This window comes from Pleurodeles waltl, chromosome 6 (assembly GCF_031143425.1).
Source record: "Pleurodeles waltl isolate 20211129_DDA chromosome 6, aPleWal1.hap1.20221129, whole genome shotgun sequence".
NCBI lineage: Eukaryota > Metazoa > Chordata > Amphibia > Caudata > Salamandridae > Pleurodeles > Pleurodeles waltl.
Window position 1 is genome coordinate 1,302,446,909 of NC_090445.1, and position 20,626 is coordinate 1,302,467,534.

Genomic DNA, 20,626 nt, shown 5'->3' on the forward strand with positions numbered 1-20,626 from the left:
ACCTCCTCTCCACTAACATTGGCAGGGGTACCTGTGGGGATGTAAGTGAAGTATTATGCTTCATGTGTATGACATATTGTACATCCCTGGCTTCCCCTCTATGGTTGCTTTTGCCCTGCCATCTTTTACTTGTGTATGGTGATGTATTGTGGGATTGTTAGTTTCCCTATGCTGTGCATGCTTTGGTGATGGGTGTTCATGTAAGGCTGGGCGGGGTGTCCATGCACTGGTATAGCATGCAGGGGTTGGCATTGGGGTGAGTCATATGTGTAGGTGCAGTGCATGGGATGTAGTGGCGGGATGGGGGTGAGGGTGTGAGATGGCATGCAGTTATGGGGGTGGTGAGAAGTAGTAAATGTTGACTTACTAGTGTCCAGTCCTCTGGCTACTCCAGGGAGTCCCTTAGGATACAGTAATGCCAGTACTTGCTCCTCCCATGCTGTGAGCTGCAGGGGAGGAGGTGGGGGTCCACTGCCAGTCCTCTGTATGGTGAGCTGGTGTCTTGCTGCTATGGAACGTACCTTCCCCCGTAGGTTGTTCCACCTCTTACTGATGTTGTCCGTTGTTCTTGGGTGCTGTCTCACGGTGTTCACCCTGTCCACCATTCTCTGCCATAGCTCCATCGTCCGGGCAATGGAAATCTGCTGTACCTGTGCTCCAAACAGATGTGGCTCTACCCTGACAATTTACTCCACCATGACCCTTAACACTCCTCAGTGAAATGGGGGTGCCTTTGTGGTGCCAGGAGTGCTTTATGTTGTGTGTTGGTGAGTGTGTTTGGGTGATGTTGTGGAGTATGTGGTGTGGGGTGAGTGAGGGATGTATGGGTGTCAGTGGTGTGTTTGTAGTTGTCTCTGTGATGTTGGTGGCTAGCTCTTGCAGTCTTTTGGTGTTGGCAAAGGGTTGTGGGTACTGTCGGTTTTTGTTTTATGGTGCTGAGGGTGTGTGGGTGTGGTGTGTGTATGGATGTCAGGTGTGTGTGTTTAGTATTGGCCAATGTGGTGTTGTTTTTTATGTGGGTGTCCATTCTGAGTGCGGCTGTATGTACCCTCAATGGTTTAGCGCCATTGAATGTCCACCATGGTGATTCGTGTGTCATAATGTGGTGGGAGTTGTTTTGTTGGCGTAACGGTATGGGTGTTGGGACCGCCACTTTAGCACTTACCTTTGGGCTGGGGGATTTGTTTGTGTGGCAGTATTCTGTCAGATTGGTGTGTGTGTGTGTGTGTCAGAATATGCATAATGGATATCCGACACCGCAGTGGCATGTTGGCAGCCGTCAGCGTGGCGGTAAGCGGGATTTGCCACCAGTGTCATAATGAGGGCCTAAGTGATATATGAAGTGATATATCGAGCAACAGCATTCGAATTGTCACCATCAAACTGTATGTCCATATTTGCATTCCATAATTTCAGAATTATAATCGTTAATATATTTGGAAGCCTCTGCTCTTCTTAGATTGTATGTATTTTTGGGTGATTTTCTGGTAAGGGTGTGCCTTACTGAAGACAGAAAGCTGTTTACTCTTCCCGTAGAGAAGATATGCCTTGGAAATCTAAAACAACATCTAGTATAAAACCTTTCTTTCTATCTATATCTTTAGCGAAAATGTTGCTACACTTATTTGATTGGAAACATAGAACTTGCTGTCTTAAATGTTTGTTGTGATTGTCATCTGGTATGGCACATGTAACAAACTGCTCTATAAAAAAGAAAAGACAGTTACCAGGCTCAGTTCCAAAATTAGGGGCACCTTTTATCCATAACAGAATGTGTAATTTTCTACCCAAAAATATGCAACATCTGCATTTGAAAGCCAGCATAATTTGAAACATGCGATTGAAATATCTACAAACATTAGCAGGATCCAAAGAGCAAAGTTCTCCAGCTGTCTTCAAATGTATATCCTTTATGTTAGAGTTTGCTACTCTTAGAAATATTAGTAAATCCTCCCATGCATACTCTGCACAACTAAGGCCCGTATTTATACTTTTTTTAGCGCCGCATTTGCACCGCTTTTTGACGCAAAACGACGCAAACCTACAAAATACAATGGTATTTTGCAAGTTTGCGCCGTTTTTGCGTCAAAAAACGACGCAAATGTGGCGCAAAAAAAGTATAAATACGGGCCTAAGTGTTACAAATCAAGTGGGACGACCTACATTCTTTAGCATACATTTAACTTCTCCACAACAATGGTACCAGTATTCTTTAGTGCCACTTTGACAAGCTATCAAATTGTTTAAGTTGTGCTCTAGATTTTCTTCTTTTCCTTGTAGTTTATCCACAAAATGTCCTGGAGAAAGATTTTGGAAATTAACTCCTGTAGTAAGAATATGGGTATCAGCATTTGGGAGTGCAAACAGATCACTTTGAAATAACAGAGAGAGGATATCTAAACAATACATTGTCGAAACCTAGGATCCTCTGAATATAGGCGGTCATTCTGACTTTGGCGGACGGCGGAGGCCTCCCACCAAAGTCCCGCCGTCAGAATACCGCTGCGCGGTCAAAAGACCGCCGCAGTAATTCTGAGTTTCCCGCTGGGCTGGCGGGCGACCGCCAGAAGGCCGCCCGCCAGCCCAGCGGGAAACCCCCTTCCATGAGGATGCCGGCTCCGAATGGAGCACCCGTCGCGATTTTTAGTGTCTAGTGTTTAGTGTGAAAATCTTGGTGGGGCCCTGTTAGGGGGCCCCTGCAGTGCCCATGCTATTGGCATGGGCACTGCAGGGGCCCCCAGGGGCCTCACGACACCCGTTCCCGTCAGCCAGGTTCTGGCGGTGAAAACCGCCAGAACCAGGCTGGCGGGAAGGGGGTCAGAATCCCCATGGCGGCGCTGCTTGCAGCGCCGCCATGGAGGATTCCCTGGGGCAGTGAGAAGCCAGCGGGAAGCCAGCGGGAAGCCAGCGGGAAGCCGGCGGGAAACCGCCGGCTTCCCTTTTCTGACCGCGGCTTTACCGCCGCGGTCAGAATGCCCCCGGAAGCACCGCCAGCCTGTTGTTGGTGCTTCCGCGGTCGTTGGCCCTGGCGGTCCATGACCGCCAGGGTCAGAATGACCCCCATAATTCATTAAGTTCATCTGACATAGGTACCAACTCCAATTTGTTATGAATTGGTCTACCTGGCATTTTATTCTCTTGTAATTCATCATAACAATACTTACATATTATTTGCTTTGCGGCTAAATCAAAGTCTTCTTCTACAAATAGATATGAACCAAATTCCTTCCACTTATCATTATCGTCTGCTTCAGTTTTCGAAAATACATCTACATAATGAGTTTGGTTTTTGTAGTGAGTACATCGACAAGAGACAGAAATATACCCTGGTTTCTCAGAACAGACTGAGTTGAATTTCCTTTCCAAACTTTTCAATAATAATTTCTGTGTCCATTTCCTCTACAGTTTCAATTAGTACCTGGTCATTTTCCCTATTCTCTTCTTCAGAGTAAAAGAAACAGAACTGAATGTCTTCGGGAACTTTCTCAACCTCTGCTATAATACAGTGTAGGAGAGCCCTATTCAAATCTCCTAAACATAAAGCTGGAGTCTTCTCATAATATAGTCTCCTTTCCAGATTTTGCATTCTTGAATGATGCACACTTAGCATTCTAACGTGATGAAAATTACTTTGACACACTTTCTTTGAAAGGCATGACAATGAATGCTCTTCTTAGTATATTTCCTAACTCTGCAAGGCTCTAATTCTTAAAGTATTTTATTTTTTTATTTTAGACTCCTCCATGAAAATTCTCTTCAGAATTTTTCAATTTATTAATTGACTCCTGACGGATACTACAAATACTGCTACTATTCCACTTGTACACAGGAGCCTGTTTATGTCTTCCTTGTAATTCTTCAGCTATCATTTCTTCTACATCCCTAGCAACTAGCTCTTCTTTTTCTACAGGATTGCCATTGTTCACTTCATAACAACTGCATGTACTAGTGCCTTCTGGAAGTAACTCTCTTCATTAGAAAATGGTTCTGTACTAGATGTGTGCATCCATTAATCTTTAGAAATTTTGCAAAAATTATTTTTGGTAATAATTCTCTTTCTTAAATTTCTCTTCCTTGTGGACATGACTCTTTTATCTACTGACTTCATTCGATTCAATATTAAAATAAAACATTTCCCCTTCACAACAAATACTTTGTCATTTACATTCTCAATCTGAAGCTTTTGTTTTATAATAGCATCTCTTGAAATACTTGGGGGCATATTTATACTACGTTTGCGCCGGATTTGCGTTGTTTTTTTTTACGCAAATCCGACGCAAAACTAACTCCATATTTATACTTTGGCGTTAGACCCGTCTAGCGCCAAAGATCTTGGAGTTTGCGTCATTTTTTAGCGTGGACACCTTCCTTGCGTTAATGATATGCAAGGTAGGCGTTCCCGTCTAAAAAATGACTCAGAGGCATGTGCGCCGTATTTACACTCCCGGGCAAAAATGACACCCGGGAGTGGGCGGGTCAAAAAAAATGACGTCCAGCCGCTTTAGCGTCATTTTTTAACGCCTGGTCAGGGCAGGCGTTAAGGAACCTGTGGGCTCAGAAGGAGCCCAGAGGTGCCCTCCCATGCCCCCAGGGACACCCCCTGCCACCCTTGCCCACCCCAGGAGGACGCCCAAGGATGAAGGGACCCATCCCAGGGAACTTAAGGTAAGTTCAGGTAATTTTTTTTTTTTTTTTTGTGGCATAGGGGGGCCTGATTTGTGCCCCCCTACATGCCACTATGCCCAATGACCATGCCCAGGGGACATAAGTCCCCTGGGCATGGCCTTTGGGCAAGGGGGCATGACTCCTGTCTTTGCTAAGACAGGAGTCATTTCAATTGGGGGTTGGGAGTAAAAAAAAATGGCGCTAATCGGGTTGAGGCGAAAATTTTGCCTCAGCCTGACTTGCCCCATTTTTTGGCACCCAAGCTCCATTTTCCCCTACGCCGGCGCTGCCTGGTGTAAGTCATTTTTTTTTACGCACACCAGGCAGCTCCGCCGGCTAACGTCATTCCATAAATAAGGCGCCCGCATGGCTCTTTGGAATGGCGTTAGCCGGCGTTACATTTTTTGACGCACAACTGCGTTGGCGCAGTTGTGCGCCAAAAAGTATAAATACGGCCCTTGGTTTCAAAACATTTCTACTCTTCACTTACATTGTTGCTGTCTAAAGGTCTGTGGCTTCTTATTAGATGTTCTAATTCTTACAACATCCATTTGTTGCAGTTCATTACTACCTTCCAAACTTTCACTTTTAATTAATGTCTTCAAATCATTCTGCCTTTTAGGATATTTTTTTAAAAAGTCTTTAGTACTCTTACTAGTATATTTTCTGCATCTGAACATTTTCCACCTTATTTTAGTTTTTTACTATCAGATTTGAGCAGATAGTACAGCTGTTGTTTTTTTTTGCTTGTTTCTCTTTTGTTGGGCATTCATCTTCTTACTTAAGGATAAATTAATACCTGGAAACCAAATAAAGATTACATTTACGCATTTGGAAAAAAAGTTATCAACAACAATTTCGTATACAAAGAATACTTCACACTAAGGGGGTTATTACAATGTTATTATATCCTATGGAACTCGTAATACGGCTGGTGGTATATCCGTCACTTTACCGTCACTTTTGGGACGGATTAACACCTCCTCCAAAGTTGTAACAACCCCCTAAATGTACAAACATACACTACATCACTGTTTCCTGTATCTGTGAGACTATGGGCCTCGTTATGAATTTGGCAGTCTTTTGGGAAGACCACTGCGGTGGTGGCTGCCAAAAGACCACCATGTTGCCGATAATCTGACTGACGTATTAGAAGTCACACAGTGAAGACTGCCAAAATTCAGCCAAAAATCAGAAACCGCCAGGACACTGGAAGGCGGGAAAGAGGCGGTCCCACCATTAGCCTGACAAAAATCTACCCACCAGATTACGAGCCACAAATCACCACAGTGGTCCTTCCGTGGCTGAAAACCTTTGGTGGTGCAAACCATTGTGGTCAGAACTCACATCAGTCAGAACAGCACAACACATTCAATGGTATGAATACCCCACACCTGACACACATCCACACACCAGGCACACCTACTTACAATACTATATAATATACCCGCACACAACCCACAATCCTTTGCAACAAAAACGACATTCAGATACCCAGAGAATAGGCAATATTATAGATATAGCACCTTTACACAATAGGCACACATACACATCACACTCAGCATACACCCCGAATCAGTACAACTAACAAAATGCACATCACATGCACACATAATCCATGACAACTGTCTCACCCTCATAACGCACCACCCATACTTCACCAATTACCCAACACTGCACCCTTACACTCACAACACCCCCAAACACCACCTACATGCCTCCACAAAAACACTCATGTTTCACTGTCGACGAGTTGGGGGTTATGGTGGATGAAATTGTCAGGGTGGAGCCACAACTGTTTGGAGCACAGGTCCAACAAACATCGATTGCCAGGAAATGGAATTGTCACAAAGGATAGTTGATATGGTCGATTCAGTAAGCAGCCAACCAGGCACAAGGGAGGACATCAGGAAGAGGTAGAACGATCTACGGGGAAGGTGCGTTCCATGGCATCACGCCACCAGATAGCCATGCAGAAGACTGGCAGGGGCCACAACAGTCATGTCACACATTTTTCTTGTCCTGCATGCTTCCTCACCACCCAAATACTCACTAATTAAGTAAATGTCTCACTATACATCTCAACTGATCACCTAATGCCCTTCTCCTGCGTGCCACCACTCCACTCAGCCCAACTGACCTCACAGCCCTCGCAATGGCATGTTAACTGTGGCTATTCATATCACTACAACTCTGAGAATGCACTAACTCATCATTGTGAAAACCAGTAATGGGCACAATACATCACATGAAATGCATGTACAATTAAAGTACTAGCTACATAATCTAGATTGTTCTAGTGAGGACAAGTAAATGGCAATGACAGACATGCAATGGCACGTTCACAATAGCAAACAAAGCAAAACACAGCTACAGCTGAGTGACCATTCCTAATGGCCACAGATCAATTATCTCACGACAGAAATAGACTGATCTGGGTTGGAAAGTAAGATGGCTGAGTAGATGCACATGCACAATATCTAGATACAGGACTATGGAGGTCATTACAACATTGGCGGTATAAGGCGCTTACCGCTGTGCAGAAGACCGCCAATACACCGCCTCGCGGCCGCAGTAGACCACCACAGCAATTATGACACACATCACGGAATCCGCCGAAATTCAGACACCCACACAACACCGCCACACCAAAGGTCAGCGATAAACATGCGGAAACAAATCCTCCACCTCCACGCCAACAGAAACACGCCCATGCTATTACGACCCACGAATCCACGCGGCGGTCATTCAACCGCGGTATTCCATTGGCGGTACACACCGCTGCGCTCAAAATACACACACAGCTCCAAAACACCGCCACATTGGACAATTACAAATACACATACCTGATACACATACACACACCACTCCCACACACCCAACACAATATAAAATACACACCCACATCACCCACAAACCCCTACAACCAGAAATTCTGAGAGAAGGTGAGAGAGAGAGCACAGCTATTGACAACCCCATCACACAAAGGCACACAACACCATAACCCACACAACATCCACGCACAAAAGACCACATACCACTACACTCACCACACTCATCACCACATACAGCACCCCACACTCACACACACCACCCCATGTCACGCCAAAGACACCCCCGCTTCTCCGAGGAGGAGCTCAGGGTCATGGTGGAGGAAATCGTCCGGGTAGAGCCACAGCTATTTGGCTCACAGGTACAGCACACATCAATAGCCAGGAAGATGGAGTTATGGTGCAGAATAGTGGACAGGGTGAACGCCGTGGGACAGCACCCAAGAAATAGGGAGGACATCAGGAAGAGGTGGAACGAACTACGGGGGAAGGTGCGTTCCACGGTCTCCAGGCACAACATCGCGGTGCAGCGGACTGGCGGCGGACCCCCACCTCCTCCCCCACAACTAACAACATGGGAGGAGCAAGTGTTGCCCATCTTGCATCCTGAGGGCCTCGGAGGAGTCGGTGGAGGATGGGACACTGGTAAGTCAAATCTTAACTCACATCCCCCACCCTACCTGCATGCTATCACACACACCCACCCTCACACCCTCCCCTATCACCCAAAATCCTCACTAATCTACCCATAACACTAACCACCCATCCCAACACCAAGCCCTGCATGACACAACTAAGCATGGTCACCCCTCACTAAAGCATGCTCACTGCACATACCCAGAACACCCCCCCCCAAGCATCATCACACCAGCCCCCACACAGGAATGCCTGAACTGGGGTTAACACAAACCCACCCATTGCACACCATGAAACACACACATGCAATAATCATGTACTTATACCCCTGCAGGAACCTGAAGGTCCGTCACCACACCAGAGGGTCCAGACAACACCACTCCACCCCCAGAAGAGGCCCACAGTGACGACTGCAGCTCTGCCCCACTGGATCTTGATGACCAGCCCGGACCATCGTGGGCCTCAGGACAGTCGGTTCCCCTTGCCCAGCCACAGCCCAACACCGAGCTTCCACCCTCTGGTAACACCAGCACAGCACCCACCCTGCGAGCCCAAACCTCCCTACCCAGGACAGGTCTATCAGCGGTGTGTCCACCACTACAGGGCACCCAGGCTAACCCACCACCCCAACAACAACAGGGACCTGGGGGCAGTGGTAGTGGGCACACGGTCCAGGGGACAGAGGCACAGGAACACCGGGGAACTGGGAGGGCTGCTGTGCGACAGAGGGAGGACAGGCCAAGGGAACCAACTCTCCACGAGGCCCTCTCCTCCATCATGGGAGCCTACCACCACTCCCAGGAGATGATGGCGACGGTCCTGGACAAGTTGCAGAAGACCCTGCGTCTGCAGGAGGAGCAGTATTTGGGGTTCAGGGAGGAGCTCAGGACCATCGGCTCCGCCCTGGGCACCATCGTAGGGGTGCTGACGGACATTCAAAAGACCTTGAGGGACACCGTGGCACTCCAAGGGGCCCCTGACACTAGCCAGGACGATGAACTACCAACCACCTCCGCCGGCGCTAGAGGACAGGAGGCACCGCCACAGGACCAGCACAGCAGCACCCCACCCCCTGCAGACAGACAACCACCACGCAAGCTGTCCCTGAGATCCAGGAACAGGACAGAGCAAGATGGCAAGACCCCGGCCAGGAAATAAGACCACCCTGATTGTCCCCCCACTGTCCCACTTTGTTACCCTGTCCATATTCAAACTGCCCCAGCTCCACTTCCAAAGCCCAGATGGCCAGTGCACCTGTGAGACTAATAGACTGGACTCTGCCATGGACATTCCTCCACCATCACCCATCACTATTTTACAACCCCCCAACATTTTATGAGCACTTAAATAAACACCCTTGAAACACCCAAAAATCTGGAGTCAGTCTACGATTTGGTACTTTGTATTATCAATCACAGTGTCATAATGGGTTACCCATTGGAAGGCTAACATACCTATGTCACACATCACAAGCCCTTGAAGGATGCAAGCAGTTTACACGTAGGTTACCACACTTGTGAAACTGAAATGGAAGGGTACAACTCAATTAACAAATAGTGAGTGAAATGTAGGTACAGGATAGAGGTAGACGTGTGAAAGTTAATGTAATGTCAAACCAGAAAATGTTCTCACCTGTGTGTCACTGGAAATATTGCTGTATGACTGACTCCCCGTTGTCGTTTTCTTCTTCCTCAGCTTCATCCTCATCACTGTCCACAGGCTCCACAGGCTCCTCAGCTGCTACACCACCATCATCTGGATCATCCTTCTGCAGAAAAGGCACCTGGCGTCGCAATGCCAAATTATGGAGCATGGAGCAGGTGACGATAATGTCGCACACCTTCTTCGGTGAGTAGGATAGGGATCCACCTGTCATATGGAGGCACCTGAACCTGGCCTTAAGGAGGCCGAAGGTGCATTCGATAACCCTCCTAGTCCGCCCATGGGCATCATTGTACCGTTCCTCTGCCCTTGTCCTGGGATTCCTCACTGCGGTCAATAGCCAGGAAAGGTTGGGGTAACCAGAGTCCCCCAATAGCCATACACGGTGCCTCTGGAGTTGACCCATCATATCAGGGATGCTGCTATTCCGCAGGATGTAGGCATCATGCACCGAGCCAGGGAACATAGCATTTACCTGCGAGATGTACTAGTCTGCCAAACAGACCATCTGTACATTCATGGAATGATAACTCTTCCTGTTCCTGTACACCTGTTCACTCCTGCGGGGGGACCAGAGCTACATGGGTCCCATCAATGGCACCTATGACGTTGGGGGTATGTCCAAGGGCATAGAAGTCACCTTTCACTGTAGGTAAATCCTCCACCTTTGGGAATATGATGAATCTCCTTACGTGTTTCAGCAGGGCAGACAACACTCTGGACAAGACGTTGGAAAACATAGGCTGGGACATCCCTGATGCCATGGCCACTGTTGTCTGAAATGACCCACTTGCAAGGAAATGGAGCACTGACAGCACCTGCACATCAGGGGGGATTCCAGTCGGATGGCCGATCGGTGACATCAGTTCTGGCTCCAACTGGGTACATAGTTCCTGGATAGTGGCACAGTCAAACCTGTAGGTGACGATGACATGTCTTTCTTCCATTGTCAACAGGTCCACCAGCGGTCAGTACACCGGAGGATTCCGCCATCTTCTCATATGTCCCAGCTGACGGTGCCTACGAAGGACAACAGCGAAGAACCAGTCACTATTCCTCCAGGTATGTACCCACAGTTACACACAAGACTCCACCAGACACAAAACCCTTCCTGTATGTGTGTTGAGTGTAGGCCTAGCTATGTGTGACGCAGTAGTAAATGAAGCCATGTGGGCCCCTGAAATGGCGGCTGCCTGACTTCTAAACTGGGACAATGGGATTGTGGGGTAACTGCGCTGGCGTTGCACACCGTCGCAGTAGGTGGTCGTAGACCGCGGCGCAATGCTGCATTGGTTAACATTGGACCCTATGGGTCCCAGGAGCCAATGAACAGGTGTGCCGGCGGTGATGATTCGCACCGCCGCGGACGTCACCGCCGCGGACGTCACCGCCATTTTCTATCTCTTCAATCACTAGATACCTGACCTTCGACAGGAGAGGACCTACACTGCTGAGGAGAGTGACTTCGGTCTGGAAGCGACGATGGCTGCTGCGTCTGGGGAAAGGGCCCCTGCCTTTACTGCACAGGAGTTGGAGAAACTTGTGGATGGGGTCCTCCCCCAGTACACTCTACTCTACGGTCCTCCAGACCAACAGGTTAATACACAGGGAGCACGTTGTATGGGCTAGGCCTGGGTGGAGAGGGCTGGGTGGAAGAGGGAAGGGTGCAGAGAACAGAGAACATTAATGCATGTGAATGAATGGGGCACATGGCCAGAGTAGGGAGGGGGCCACTCACATTGACGGTGCAGTTGGTAATGACTGTTCCTTTTCCCTTGTGCATGTCATGTAGGTCAGCGCCCACCAGAAGAGGGACATTTGGTGTGCCATCGCCAAGGAGGTCTGGACCCTGGGGGCCCACCAGAGACGGGGCACCCACTGCCGGAAGAGATGGGAGGACATTCGCCGCTGCAGCAAGAAGACGGCGGAGGCTCAGCTGGGGATGGCCTCCCAACGTGGGAGGGGTGCCCATCGCACCATGACCCCTCTGATGTTCCGGATCCAGTCGGTGGCTTACCCGGAGTTGGATGGGCGCTTGAGGACATCACAGCAGACACAAGGGGGTGAGTACAACCTCATTCTGCGGACTTTGCATGCAGTGGAGGTGTCTGGGTGGGGGAGGTGGGCTGTGGGTGTCCCTAGGCCAGGGGTAATTCGGTAGGCAAGGCCCCTCCATAATGTAGGCCATGTGGCACTCAACCCCACCTCAGCAGAGTGGCAAGTTGAGGTATAGTTGCCCCTGTGGCATCCATGTGCGCAGATGTCCACCATTGCCATGTAGGCCATATCCCAGAAATTGCATGTGCAGAGGGCAGGAGCACGGCGTTATGCAGGGGGCTGCTGCGTCTGTCTTGTCCGCCAACGGTAGCGGAATGCCATGCACTAAAACTCTCTTTCTTCTGTCTCCCCCCTTTTCCTGCTCTCCCTGTCCTCTTGTACATCAGCATCATCAGGCAGAGGTACACTGGCACCGGAGCACGAGGGAGCTGCATTCCACATGGCCATGGAGGGCCACACCACAGACACTGAATGGACCAGTGGGACGGAGGGCGAGGGGAGCTTCACGTCGGCCACCGGATCACCAACCAGCGACACGGACTCGTCCGCCGATGGGAGCTCCCCTGTGGTGGTGGCACCATCTGTGCAACCCCACTTCTACAGGTACAGCCGCCACCTCCCCTACCAGCACTGCCCTCCCAGCAGCCCCTCAGCGTTCACCATTGACCTCCTCAGGTCACTCACTGTTGGCCAGTCTACCATTGTGAATGCCATCCAGGGTGTAGAACGAGAGTTGCAACATGGTAATGCATTCCTGGAGGGTATTCATTCTGGTCAGGCTATCCTTCAGCGAACCCTGCAATCTCTGGCCTCAGCACTGATGGCAGCCATTGTCCCTGTGTCCAGCCTCCCCCCTCCAACTTCCTCCACCCAGACCCAATCCCCTGTACCCCAGCCCATCCCAAGCACACCTACAGACCAGCATGCACACAAGTCAACACACACAAGTAGCTCAAACAAACATAGGCACCACACACACCACAGGCACTCACGCAAGCCTCACCCACATACAGACATAGCAACATCCACTGTCTCCACTGTGTCCCCCTCCTCCCTCCTAGTCTCGTCTACACACACACATGCATGCACCACATCTACAGGCACTAGGACTCGCACCAGGACACCCAGCACCACAAGCCGCTCACCTGCACTCACCACCTCCACTTCCATTTACACATCCCCTTTGTCCTCTCCCAGTGTGGCTGTGACGCCCCCTCCCAAAGTACACAAACGCCGGCAATCACTCACCCAACATCCATCCACCTCACGACAGCCTCCAGTACCTGCAACTGCACCCAAAACACCTAAAGTGACACCTCCTACAACCACCTCCTCTTCCTCCACTCCCAGACCCCCTCCAGCTACCCATCCCAGTGTCCGTCAGAAACTGTCCCTATGTCAAATTGACCTTTTTGCCCCCAGCCCCTCCCTCCAATTCATCAGTCCCGTCGTATCGCCTCAGCCAAAAAGCCTCCAATACCAGTGGTGCGTGTTCAAGGTTTGTGGAGTGCACCGGCCACCAGGGCAGGCAGTAGGACCCGGAGCCAAGGCACTGGCAGCCCACCCCCTGTAAAGGCTCTAAAATTGGAGAGTGGCCGATGGGACCGTGTGAAGACTCCTGGTGGGACAACAAGTGACATGGGTTTGAAGGGGATTGGTGAGTCAGCTGTAACTCCAACAAAGGTGGGGAAGGTCCAGAGGAAGTCTGCCCAGCCAGTTGTGAGTGTCACGGCGGAGAAGTGCACCATCATTTCCGGCGGTCCAGACACAACCGCAAGCACCGTCGTCACTGGTCCAGAGACCACCGCCGGAGTCACAGCCCAGGAGGGCCCAAGTATCATCACTGGTCCAGAAACCACCACCGGAGTCACAGACCAGGAGGGCCCAAGTATCGTCACTGGTCCAGAAACCACCGACCGCCGCCGGAGTCACAGCCCAGGAGGGCCCAAGTATCGTCAGTGGTCAGGAGACCACCACCGGAGTCACAGCCCAGGAGGGCCCAAATATCGTTACTGGTCATGAGACCACCGCCGGAGTCACAGCCCAGGAGGGGCCCGGATGCCACAGCCCCGCTGGGCAATGATGGAACGTCATGCCACCCACCAATGCCCATTGTAGAGAACGTCATGCCACACACCAATGTCCGTATCAGCACTGCCATGTCAAAGCACCGCTGAACAGTCCAGAACCGCCATGTCAAAGCACCCCTGAACAGGGCAAAGACCGCCATGGCAAAGCACCGCTGAACAGTCCAGAACCGCCATGTCAAAGCACCGCTGAACAGTCCAGAACCGCCATGGCAAAGCACCGCTGAACAGGGCAAAGACCGCTATGGCAAAGCACCGCTGAACAGTCCAGAACCGCCATGTGAAAGCACTGCTGAACAGTCCTGAACCGCCATGGCAAAACACCGCTGAACAGGGGTAAGACCGCCATGGCAAAGCACCGCTGAACAGGGCAAAGACCACCATGGCAAAGCACCGCTGAACAGTCCAGAACCGCCATGTCAAAGCACCGCTGAACAGGGCAAAGACCGCCATGGCAAAGAACCGCTGAACAGGGCATGCACCGTGTTGGAATGACGAGGCCGCCACATCAGGCATCCTTCTCCCATGTGCAGCTGGGACAGTGACAGGACATGAACTTTCACGGGGAGACTCATCCAGTCTGGGCACCAGTCCCACCCAGTACCAGTAGAGAACTGCATCTACTTGAGAGACTGTGGCTTTGCACTCCCCAGGATGGCACAGTGGGCAAGCCACCCACTGTAGAGACTTGAGAGACTGTGGCTTTGCACTCCCCAGGATGGAACAGTGGGCAACCCACCCACTGTAGAGACTTGAGAGACTGTGGCTTTGCACTCCCCAGGATGGAATAGTGGGCAACCCACCCACTGTAGAGACTTGAGAGACTGTGGTTTTGCACTCCCCAGGATGGCACAGTGGGCAAGCCACCCACTGTAGAGACTTGAGAGACTGTGGCTTTACACTCCCCAGGATGGCACAGTGGGCAGGCCACCCACTGTAGAGACTTGAGAGACTGTGTCTTTGCACTCCCCAGGATGGCACAGTGGGCAACCCACCCACTGTAGAGACTTGAGAGACTGTGGCTTTGCACTCCCCAGGATACATCAATGGGCATGGGGCCCCGTCGTGGATCTGGCTTCGCATTCATGTGGCTGAGGTGCCCTCCCTTCTCTTCCCCCTGAGGTGCCTGTAGTGTTTCTATATGATGCCCCGGCAGTGTTCTCTCCGATTGGGTCAGGTATAGTTTGTGGGCCTCGCCCATGCATTTTTGGACTGTTGGTGCACGGACATTGTTGTGTACATATCTGCACTACTTCTCGGATTGTATGTGTAAATAAGAGTGATTTTGAAATATATATATCTGTATATTTTTGTATGACATGTATATTGCCACATTACAATGTTTGCCCGAAATTCGCTTTGTGTTTTCATTCTTCCGGGGGGATTGTGGGTTGTTACTGTGATTTTTGTAACTGCATTGGTGTGTATGTTGTAATATGCGAGGGTGGGGGAGGGGGTGTTTGTTGGGTGTCCCCCTAACTTTTGCCTCCCCCCTCCCCCGTGTCGTAGGTGCAGTACTCACCGGTGTCTTCGGCGCCTACGTAGCTGTTGGTCGTAGAGGAGCAGAAAGACAAGGGCAGGTAGGATTTGTAATTCGGGCTCCATGGTGTCCTCCTTCCTCGTGGGATGTGTTCAGGTGAGCGTTTTCCCATAGCAAAAGCTTTTTCCGCTGTGTTTTTATCCACGGTGAATCCGCCCCGGAAAAGGTGGCAGATTGGCAGGTTGTAATTGTGTGGGCGGTACATTGTCTCCCGCCTGTCTGTTGGCGGTAACCGCCGCGCTGCTTGTCTGTACCGCCGTGGCGGGAGGTGTGTTAAAGTGGCTGTCTTTGTTGGCGGTTACCGCCAGGGTCATATTTCCCTTTTTTTGTCCGCCGGCCTGTTTGCGGTATTTACGCAGCTTTAACACCGTCCGCCAGGGTTGTAATGACCCCCTATTACTCTTGCATACTCACATACTGTGTTCCCACTAGGACACCATTGTGCATTGTGTAGCTTCATTGTGTGATATCTAGCAAGCCTGACTATTCACTTGATAGCAGAGGTGAACAGTCATGTCAATTATCAGACAAAACCAGAAGCCATCTGGAGTGCAAGCAGCATTAAACTTGTATGACAGCTCCCAACATGAGGTATGGAAATCAAGTCACAAAGTTGTAGGTACAACAAAGGTTTGCTGTGCAGCATCTGTCAATGTCATTGAAGGGAATTATGTAAAACCACTGTCTGCATCTCACAAAGAGGCACCCAAACACACATTCTAACCTGAACTTTGTGTCTCACTCCCTCCACATGTAACCTTGCCATTGCCACCCTGAGATGATACCTGAGACTGCCAGTACCCCTCAGGATGAAGGCCCCAGTGTGGACAACACGATTGGATGTCTGGATGTTGACCAACATCCCGGCCCATCTAGGACACCTGGTCTGTTAATGACTCCCTGCCTGACCGTGCCAAAATCAACCCCCCACACCTGGGGCATCCACATCACAGGCAACCATTAGCCCCCAAACCTGTATTCCAAGGACTGTTCAATCAATTGTGTGCCCTGCAGTACAGGGACCTGAGTTAAAACTTAATATCCCTGACAATAAGGACCGTCTACCAATGTGAGTGGGCACATCATGCTTGGGGCACTGGCACAAGGGAGTAGGGTGCATGGGAGGGATGCTGTGGGCCAGAGGATGGGGCCTCAAAGGGGCCCCACTGACCAGTAAACCATCTTCCAAGTCTTGGGAGGATACCAAATTTCCCAGGACAGGATAGGCCAAATAATTACTATGTTGGGGGAAATCAAAGACTGCAGAGGGAATACCACCAGGAAGTCATGCAGCAGTGGCAGGCACAAAATGCGCACATGGCTTCCATTGCAGGGGTACTGAGGGACATCAATACCACCCTCATTGGGTTCTCAACATACCATCAGGCCCCTTCCGAAAGCCACACAACATCTACCCCAAATACACCTTCAACAGCTAGTAGAATGGAGGCCCTGCCAGGGGATCCACATGCCTGAGACACCCCTCCCTCTGTAGCTGAAGTACCCGCCAACAAACGTGGACATACATCCAGACATCCGACTGGAACAGATTCTAAGACCAAACACACTGCCAGGAAGTGAAACTCTCCTGATCTGTCACCCTTGTGTACCACTGAAACACCCTGTATGCTGTTCTGAGACATAACTCCATTTTCCTGTGGAACAAGGACACTGGACCTGTGTAACCAATTGGTGTAGCAGGTACTCTGATGAATCCATCTACCATGACCTCACTCATCACCTTATTTTTTATTTGTGCACTTTTATTTTGACTTTTTAGTATTCTGATATGCACAATAAATCACAATTGAGCACAGCTACTGTATATGTGTCTTTTATAATACATCAACTATCTGCCAACTGGTGCCTGGTCTTGCCCTCCTGCATCAAACAGCCAGTACAATGGTCATCAGATGGAGGATCCCTCAGCAGGAGATACATGACAACAAAAATGTCACAGGACAAATGTCAGAGAGGTTGAAATCTAAGGCTACACAATATTATAGTCAGTATACCAATCTGCAAATAGAGCATGAGAAAGAGTACCATCAGGATGGAAGGCATGGTGGCATACAATACACATATACAGGTAATAAAAGTCATGCCCAGGGTAAACTACCTACAAAGCAGGGGCACCTAGAATGGACTTATATATCACCGGATACATACCCTACATGATCAAGTACCCCATGGAACACACAAAGAACATCCCTGAGGGACCCAGTACTTTAACCATACACTAACATAAGCCCCATACCTTTTGGATTGTTAGTTACCTTTGTCATTATACAGTTACCGGCAACTTTGTCAGCAATGTCAGAATACAAACACAGCTAGGTCCCAAGGTCATTACAAAGTACCCCACCAATTGTGAAGCCAGAGGCCATGATCCAATCATCATACATGGGCCACAAACTTCAACTGACACGTAATACACCATTTCAAAACCCACCAACCCCACTGGTAATAAAAAAGGTCTAAGCAGTCACAACCCCACTTGTTTGAAGGAAGTACTAACAAGGTACTATCCCACTGTTACTATATCCATTTTACCAGCTATCTGTCAGGGACACCTCTCATTCCTGTCAGCAATTACCATTGGCTGACAATGAATACCTAAGGACTACGCTGCAGAGTTAAACACAAAATAGCAATTTCAGTGAGTGGATGGAAAAGAGGATAGGACAATGCAAGACACATACCTCAATACTGAGTATTCCATTACAGAAGTGTATGTTATGATCAGATATAAAAAAACATGATATAGCAGACCATATTGTACAGTACAATCTATCAGTCTGCGTCCACAACTCACACATAGGCATTCGAGCTCATGACACCCCTATTGATGAATCAAGTCAGGAGGTGTAATGGCAGCCATCTTCTTCAACACATCAAAAGGTCCAATTCACATACCTGCATGTCACTGGAAGTACTGATTGATGAGATCTGCCCTAGAGTCATCTGTTCCTTCTTCCTCTGGCTCTTCATCACTTGCCATATCAGCATGTCCAGCGACTGGTCCAGGTGCCTCTCCCTCATCTGCTATCAATGGTTTCTAACATCTCAGGGCTACATTGTGTAGCATGCAGCAGGCAACGATTATTTGACATACCTTGTGGGGCATGTAGAGGAGTGCTCCTCCAGCTCGGTCCAGTCACCTGAATCTTGCCTTCAGGAGCGCAAATGTTCACTCCATTACACACCTTCTCCTCCCGTGGGCCTCACTGTAATGGAGTTCCCCTGGCGTGGTTGGGTACCTCACTGGTGTCAACAGCCAAGATTGGTTTCGATTGCCTGAGTCACCTGTGAACAAAATGGTAGAACAACTCATAAATAGTTCCTGCGAGTGGCTAAATTGTGATGACAGGAGACAGAACTCAAAAACACACTCTACAATGCAAACTTAGCAAGCAGCCACACCCTCTCTATTTGGAGTTATGGCATCATATGTGGGACATTGCTGTTCCTCATGATGGAGGAATCATGCACAGATCCTGGAAACATGGCTGTGACTTGTGAGATGTACTGGTCTGGAAGACACACCGCCTGTACGTTGACTGAGTGGTAGTTCTTCCTGTTCCTATACACCTGTTCATTGGCACTGGGAGGAACCAAGGGTACATGGGTGCCATCAATGGCTCCTACCGCATGAGGAATGTGTCCCATCTCATAAAAGTCTGCCTTCTATAGGCTAAATCCACTAATTTATGAAACCTGATGTAGCTGTCCAGGTAGTTCAGCAATGCACACAGTACATCCTTCAACACCAGACTGATCATGGGCGGAGACATCCCTGCTGTTAAGGTGGCAGTATTCAGAAAGGACACTGCGGCCAGAAACTATAGCATTGACAAGACTTGAATGATGGGAGCTATACCATAGGGATTCCGAATGGCAGGTATCAGATCTTGCTCCACCTGAGTACAAAGATCCAGAATGCTATGACAATTCAGAAGATATGTCTGGATGACATGGCTTTCCTCCATGGTTTCTGGGTCTACTAGTGGACGGTACATTGGTGGTTGTTTCATTCTCCTCATGTCAAGATAACTATGTTGAGAGAAGACAATATATTATGAGTTATGCAGTATGCACACATAATAAACACATTGTCTATTACCTGACACCTGGCATCTGTAGAGGATGCATAGCACTTCTGACATATACAGTAAAGACCCTAGATATGAGCTTAATTCCCTCCTCATTGCTGCACATTGGCCAACATGTCAATGGGATTATACATATAAAACTAATGTTAGTGTATATCCATCAGTGACCTCTGCACCTCAGAGTAGCTTTCCATAGTTCCCACCATATATACTCCCTCATCTCATAATTTTGATACATTTGCAACAATGGGGGTCATTACAACATTGGCGGTAAAAGCCGCTTACCGCCGTGCAGAAGACCGCCAACACACCGCTGCGGCCACGGAATTCCGCCACAGCTATTATGACCCACAGCTCGGAATCTGACAAAATCCAGACACCCACACAAGACCGCCACACCAAAGGTCAGTGATAAACTGGCGAAATCAAAACCTCCACCGTCACGCCAACAGAAATACGCCCACACTATCACGACCCACGAATCCACGCGGCGGTCTTTCAACCGCGGTATTCCATTGGCGGTACACACCGCTGCGCTCAAAATACACACACATTTACAAAACACAGCCACATTGGACAATTCGAAATACACACACCTGATACACATACACACACCACTCCCACACACCCATTACAATATAAAACACACACCCACATCACCCACAAACCCCTACGACCACCATTACTGAGAGAAGGCCAGAGAGAGACACCACCATCCACAAACTAGCAGCCACAGGCACTCAATACCATCACCCACACTACTTCCACGCACAAAACACCACACACCACCACACATCACCACACTTATCACTACATACACCACCCCACACATCACCTACACCACTCCATGGCACGGCAAAGACACCCCAGGTTCTTGGAGGAGGAGCTCAGGGTCATGGTGGAGGAAATCGTCTGGGTAGAGCCACAGCTATTTGGAGCACAGGTGCAGCACACCTCGATTGCAAGGAAGATGGAGCTATGGAGAAGAATAGTCGACAGGGTCAACACAGTGGGACAGCACCGAAGAAATCGGGA